The sequence below is a fragment of the Tamandua tetradactyla genome, chromosome 4 (assembly GCF_023851605.1).
Source record: "Tamandua tetradactyla isolate mTamTet1 chromosome 4, mTamTet1.pri, whole genome shotgun sequence".
Classification (NCBI taxonomy): domain Eukaryota; kingdom Metazoa; phylum Chordata; class Mammalia; order Pilosa; family Myrmecophagidae; genus Tamandua; species Tamandua tetradactyla.
In genome coordinates this window covers 104826247-104834179 of record NC_135330.1, presented here as the reverse complement: position 1 = coordinate 104834179, position 7933 = coordinate 104826247, and positions in this window count along the sequence as shown.

Sequence of the window (7933 nt, the reverse complement as noted above, 5' to 3'; positions counted from 1 at the left end):
AATAATTAGAATAAGCACATCTGCGGAATCGGAAATGAGAATACAGGCTTACAGAGGCTGAAGGAGGAGAGTAGGAAACAGTCCATTCTTACCTGGGGCAGAATTTCTGTTTGGGGGGGATGGGAAAGTTTTGGCAATGGATGGTGGTGATTGCAGCACAACTTTGTGAATGTAATTACTGCCACTGAATTACATATTTGATTGTGGTTAAGAGGAGAAATTTTAGGTTGTGTATATGTTGCTAGAATAAAAAAATAAAAAAATAGGACTGGGCCAGCCTCTCCAGAACATCAATTATTTCCATCCCTCTATCCCTTATTACTGATGACCCCTCCTAAAATGAAAAAGCTAGAATGGGCATAGCCCAAATTCCCCTAAATAGTGGGAGAAAGATTAAAGAAGATGGCGGAGTCATACAGAAAATGTAGGGTTGAACAAAGGAGTATGATTACAGATTCATTATATTGATATTTCTTTTAGTCTCCAGTATCTTAGAGCAGTAAAAAAAATAAAATTTACTTCTACAAAAAATTTAGAAGTAAAAACCTAAAATTGTGGAACTGTAACCCATACCAAACTCTCTGAAATCTGTTCTACAACTAATTGTTGCAACGTGCTTTGAAATTTATTGCTTTTTTGTATATATGTTATTTTTCATGAAAAATAAAAAAAGTCAATTGTGATGATAAATGCACAGCTATATGATGATATTGTGAACCATTGTACACTTTTGATAACTATGTGATATGTGAATATATAGTATAAATCAATAAAAAATTTAAAAAGTCAAAAGAGTAAAAGTGTTTATAAACTTAATGCTTTTCTAAAATCACAATTTTCCTAGAAAATTTAATAAAGAAATAAAGGAAAGAAAACAAACAAACAAAATAGGACAGCTCTAATGTAAACCATTGACTATAGTTAATAGTACAATTATAATAATATTCTTTCATCAGTTGTAACAAAGGTACCACACTAATACAAAGCATTAATAATGGGAAATGGGGAAGTTATATGGGAACTCTGTATTTGTTGTGTGATTGTTTTGTAAACCTACAACTTCTCTAATGAAAAAAAAAAGAATACCCTGGTACAAGGGCAATAACTGACACAAACTTTCAAAGGCAGTTTAAGTTCTCTCTACCATTACCTGCCAAGGATAGGGTTAAAGCACGTATCGTAATGGGTTTAACAACATCAAAAAAAGATAACATGAAGATAAAACAAGACACAAAGGACTTGGGTCATTAAATAGTGGCTCCATATGTTGTAATTAGTTGGATATAGTTCATTTAGTGAACTGATTATCTTTATTAAATTGTTTTAAAGGAGACCCTTCTTCCTTTTAAAGTTCATCATTTAAAAATACTAACAAAGTTTTGTTGGATTCTGAGGTATCTGACTCCAGACAGAATCTACCAGAATCTAAGGGACCATGACCTGGTTCCCAGAGGTGGGGTGTTTCTGAGTGAATTTACCTGTGCTCCCGTGAACTTAGGCAGGGACAAACAAGTCACCGGAAGTTGGTCAATGAAACTCAGAAGATTTACAACATTTTCTTTTTTCAGATGGATATTTGAGGAAAAATCTATCATGTATTGCCAAATTAGGAAACACAGCCTAAGTCCTTGGATTTCCATTCTGCATTCTTCTCAGTTGATGTTAGTCATAATTTTTAGAAGAGCCATCAAAATTGATTACTACAGCCATTTTTTAAAAAAAATGTTTTTATTGAGCTATCTTCACACACCATACAATTCATCCAAAATATATAATCCATGGCTCACAATATCATCACATAGTTGAGCATTTATCACCACGATCATTTCTAGAACATTTGCATCATTCCAGAAAAACAAATAAAAAGAAAAAAGCACACATTCCATACCTCTTGCCTCCCCCCATTGATCACTAGTATTTCAATCTACCCAATTTTTTTAAACTCCTTATCCCCTCTATTACTTATTTATTTATTCCCCCCCCAATACACACACACTTTTTTTTTACTCATCTGTCCATACCCTGGACAAAAGGAGCATCAGCCATAAGATTTTTACAATCACACGGTCACATTGTAAAAGCTATTCATAGTTACACAATCATCTCCAAGAATCAAGGCTACTAGAACACAGTTCAATAGTCTCAGGTACCCCCTTCCAGCCACTTCAATACACCATAAACTAAAAAAAAGAATATCTACATAATGCATAAGAATAACCTCCAGGGTAACCTCTCCAATCCACCTGAAATATCTCAGCCACTGAAACTTTTCTTTGTCTCATTTCTCTCTTCCCCTTTTTGATCAAGAAGGCTTTCCCAATATCACAATGTCAGTTTCTGGCTCATCCCTGGGAGTCATGTCCCACGTAGGGGAGAGGGCTATGAGCTAACCGGTGGAGTTGGCTTAGAAAGAGAGACCACACCTGAGCAATAAAAGAGGCCCTCAGGGGGTGACTCCCAGGCATAATTACAGGTAGGCTTAGCTTCTCCCTTGCAGAAACAAGACCCACAGGGGTGAGCCCCAAGATCACGGGCTCACCCCATCAAATTGGTTGTCTCCACTGCTTGTGAAAATATCAGGAACCCAAGGCTTGTAGAAATATAAATTACTGAGGTGATCTAGTCTAGCCCTTCCTTCTAATGAGAGGTGTTGCTGCTATGGAAGCAGAAACAAGACCAAAACTCAGGGGCCTCCAAATTTTATTTATCAGCACTTGACACTGCTGTGGCTGGGATCCCCCAGAAATCAGACTGAGACAGAGCTGTGCCCACAGGAGGTACATGAGGGGGGCAGTGGGTATGTGCACCAGGGGTAAGGGACTTGGCAGCCAGAAGCACGGATTGTGATGGATCCCACCAGGTGCCCAGGCACTGGGAGGGCCCTTTCTGGGCCTGCTTGAGGAGGGAAGGACTCAGGACCTCTATTTCCCCCTCTCTGGTCAACTAGTCGTCCAATACAGGCTGCTTCCCTGGAAGCTCTTCAGCTGAGGGTGACTCTAGGAGAGGGTCTTTGCAGGGGCTGTCAGTCCCCGTGGCTGGGGAAGTAGGTGCCCTTAAGCAGGAGACATCACAGCATCAATAGGGCCAACGATTTCTTCATGTAGGTACGTTTAGTTTTATTTACCAACTTCTGGTGCCAGGCTTGTCCCTGCCAAAGCTCAAGGGGAGCGCAGGTAAATTCACTCAGAAACATCTCATTTCCATTTGGGAACCAGGTCATGGTCCCTTAGATTCCTGCTAGTTAACAAGAGCCCTTGTGTTCACCTCCATTTACCCTCGAAAGAGATATAACATCGCATTGTGCTAATGCCTACCAGGAGCTCAATAATATCTACCACTAGAAGAAAATAAAAGAAATTGGTTGTGATATTAATTGCAGTTTTGAAGAGGGCAACTTTTGTAATGACATTTTTTTTCTGGAGTAAAGCTGTAATTTGAAATGAGGAATTATGATGTATCATATTAAATACATCATAATCTCAATATTAGAAAATCTCTTTGCTTTTTGATTGGGTGTTAACCAACATCATTGGGGGAAAAAAGGAAATTAGAAACCAACATGCTAAGCTTAGATAAAGGAATAAGAGGGTAAGCTCATGTTTGATATGTTTCATGAAAGGCTTCCCCATTGTCTGAATTAATTGCACAGAAGCCTAAGATGGGAAAACCCTGCTAACTTCTAAGTTAGTTTGAAATCTTTCTTCATTTGTGTTACCAAGGGGTATAAAGTGTATAAATCAATATCCTTGAAGCATTAACACTGAAAAAATGCTAAACTTTTAATCTCCCTAATAGTTTTTTTTTTCATTAAGAAAGAGGATTAAAGAAAATCTTCACATTTAAAGTAGGATGAAGACTTGAAGTCAGAGAGACATAACCATGAAAACAAAAGACATTTCATGTCACTCACTAAAAATGTGGGTTTGTATTTGTAGCAGTTAAGTTCAGGTGTCAACTTGGCCAGGTGATAATTTGTGCCAGTTGTTCTGTTGCTGTGGACTTAAGCCATCAGCATGTGAAGTTCACCTACGGCTGATTGCATCTGTGGTCAGCTAAGGGTATGCCTTCCACAATAAGTGACGTTTAATTTAATTAGCTGTAGCCTTAAAAGAGAGAGGTCAGAAGAGAGAGAAATAGCTTAGTGCAGCCCGGCGCAGCTCAGCTCAGAGCTCGGAACTGACACAGATCCAGACGTTTGTCAATGAAGAAAGGACATGCCCCGGGAAAGCCATTTCAGCCCAGAATCCAGAAGAGAGGGCCACCAGACTTTGCCAAGTGACTTCCCATGTGACAGAGAAAGCCTGAGGAAAGCTAGCTGCCTTTCCTCTGAAGAACTGTACATTTGTAACTAAATAAATCCGTTTTATAAAAGCCAATCCATCTCTGGTGTATTGCATTTTGGCAGCCTTGGCAAACTAGAACAGTATTGAATAGCTCAGATGTTCTCTTCCCATCTGGAAGATCATTTGTGCCAAAAGTGTATCAGGTGTAGTGATATACTATTGACCGTGTACACAAAATAGTTGTAAATTCAAGCGAAAAAGCGTGTGAAAGTTTTTCACCAGTTTTCCAAACAAGAAGCAGCTTTTGAGTTTAGCGGTGACAACTGAAGAATCCAAAGATCACAAATAGTTGAGAACTGTAATGAAAGTCTTTTGCCCCATTTGCAAAGGGAAGGATGTCTTGTCTTAGCTGTATACTGGAAAGAGCAGCTCAGAAGTTCCCAAACCAGGGAGCAGCCGCGGCTGTCTCTTCCACTGCATGACTTCTCAATATGCCAAACAATGAACGAGAACGAGTTGAAGCTTCAGCTGAATTTTAATTCAAATCTTTAAATAAATAAATAAATAAATAAAACTGAGGCATTTAGTCATTTTCCTGTGAATTTAAAACAGCCGCCCCTCCCCAACTCCGAGCCTTCATTTTCACCATTACCCTCTGGTTTAGATCAGAAGTGGAGGCTTTTTCCCTGAGATATCTGGCCATTGTGAAAATTCCTGTTTCTTCAAATAGGAAGGACTTTTGCCGAGTCTCTTTAGACTAGTATGACAATATCTAGAATCTCTTGATGGTAATTGTGCATCAGAAGGTAAAAGAGGTAGCCTGGGGCTGCGGGGCATGAGGGGAGCAGAGAATGGCCTGCAAGTAGGCATGAGGGAGCTCACAGGAGGGATAAAAATGATCAAAACTGATTTATGGTTGTGGTTGCATGACTTGGAATATGTAGTAAAAAAAACATTAAATTGTATGTTTGAAATGAGTGAGTGTATGACATATAAAATATGCATCGATAAAGTGATATAAGAAAAAAACAAGGTGTAGAACAGTGTATTTAGTATGTTACCATATAAATTTAAAAAGAGAGAGACAAAAAAATAAACGCAAGAGAAGCTGGACCTTAAATGAACTGGTATGCAAAGGATTTTTTTTCCCTCAGTGGAAGTGATTACTTTTACTTCATATTTGGGCTTTTGAATGAATTCTGGGCTTCAGTCTTGCCTTGATATGGAAATATTAAGAAAAGATGGCACCCGGGATGGAGAGTCTGTGCAGAAAAGAGGTTCTGTGGTGCTGCTTCCACTGGGGCTGTGCGAAGAGGGTGGGTGGCTGCCCCCCAGCGTCTTGAGTTGTGCACGGAGGCGTGCCGCAGGCAGTTTGGTTTCCTTCAGGGTCCAGCTGAAGCTCTGCATGTCACACTGAGCCGAGGAGGGAGGGGCGGGAATGCGCAGACACCTGAGTATCAGATGGGCAGTGTTAGGGCCAGGAAAGGCCAGGAAACGTGCATGTGTGCCAGGAGAGCGTGGACAAGAGCCACGGCCTAACCAGAAGGGCAGGGATGGGCGTGGAGAGGCCCTGCGCTGAAATGGCTGTGTGCAACAGAGAGGGAGAGGCCACCCCTCTGTTCCGCAGATATGGCTCCCTCATGGGCCCAGCATCCTCTCCAGACATGCTCTAGTGACTTTATGCAGCCGTGGAAGATGTGTTGGATGATGCCAGCCGAGGAGCGTGGCCGGCTGGGGAATGCCCTGTGGGGCAGGTAGGGGAGCATGGCACCAGGCTGGTCCTTTTGATCTTCCCTTCTGGGATTTCTTCTTAGACTTGGTGAACCAGGCTTGGAGGGAAAGGACAGATGGTGAGTCTAGAGAAGAGATGTGACAATTTAAAATCTTATGTGTATTAATTGCAGAGGTTGAATTTATTCTATGGAGCAAAAAAAAGGGTCGTCTTTTATAAAGTCTTGGAGACCCACCATTAAAGGAGTGCCAGCCCTGGCAACGTGGGACAGAAATCCCGGGATGTGATGGGACCCGGATTCGAGGGATCAAGAAAACCTTGACAAAAGGGGGGAAGAGAGAAATGAGGAAAAGTATAATATAGTCAGTGTCTGAGAGATTTCAAACTGAATCGAGATTTTACCCTGGAAGTTGTTCTTATACGTTATATAGATATCCCCTTTTTAGTGTATGGTGTATTAGAGTGAGGCTGTGGAGCTGTGTTCCAGAAGCCTTGATTCTTGAAGACAATTGTATAAAGATACAACTTTTACAATGTGACTGTGTGCTTGTGAAAACCTTGTGTCTGATGCTCCTTTTATCCAGGGTATGGACAGATGAGTAAAAAATATGGATTAAAAAATAAGCAAATAATAGGGGAAACAAAGGTTAAAATAAATTAGGTAGGGTGGGCAATGGTGGCTCAGTGGCAGAGTTCTCACCTGCCACGATGGAGACCCAGGTTCGATTCCCGGTGCCTGCCCATGTAAAGAAAAAAATAATAATAATAAAATAAATAAATAAATAAACTGTGGTAGATGGAAATACAAGTGGTCAATAGTGGGGTGGAGAGGGTTATGGTATGTATGAGTTTTTTCTTTTTTCTTTTTCTGGAGTGATGCAAATGTTCAAAAAAATGATCACGGTGATGAACACACAACTTTGTGATGATATTGTTAGCCATGGATTGTACACCATGTATAGAATGTTTGTATGCTAAGGATGTCTGTATGTTGTTTTATCAATAAAAATATCAACAGAAAAAAAGGCAAAGGCAAACAAACCAACAAAAAGGAGGGCCAGCAATCACCCCAACTTTTGCTGGAGACCCAGAGTGCACATTTGCTGGAGACCCCGAGTGCACATTTGCTGGACAGCCTGGCCAGAGGCATAGTCGAGCAGGAGCGAAAACCATCAGTACTGGAATGAATTTTGCGGAGTGGTCTAATTATTTTGTTTTCTTTTCAGTTGCATGTGTTGATATGGGTTTAAAACGACTTGAGAAAACTGACAAGTGTCTGGGACTTGGACCCTTGTCTTCTTATTTATATTTTGTTTTCAGCCAGGTCCTTCTTACCGAGAGACCAACCCTCAATTTACAGGATATTTCCTTCCTCCAAATGGCAGGGACAGACTTGCATGTAGTATTGGTTTATTTTTGGAAAGCACTTTTTTTTTCCGGGCAGTAAATCTTTGTTAGGTATTTTAGGGATAGGTATCTGCATTCCCGAGCAGCTCTGACTCCTCCACTGTGTTGCTCCCTGCAGCCCAGGCGCTGTGTGACAGCATGGGCAGGTCTGGCCGTCCCACTCTGGGGACAGAATGGGGGCAGCCGGTGGGTCTACGAGCTCTCACTTACTCTTTTCTGTGCCATGCTATTTTTCTAATACACCTCAGGTCCTATGCCTTTTGGTACTTCTGGAATGTTCTGGAATGCAATTATATATGCCTGGCTCCCTCTCTCGCTTCCCTCTGGTCTTTACACCAAAGGCAACTTAGAGAAGCCATCTCCAGCCCCCCCATTTAAACTGCAGCTCCCTCTCCTGCTGTCAGTTTTCCCTGGACCCTTCTCTGCTCTACTCACCTCCTCATTGCCCATTGTTATTTAGCATATCGTACGTTTTACTCATTTCGTTGATCCTATCATCTGTCGTCCCCAT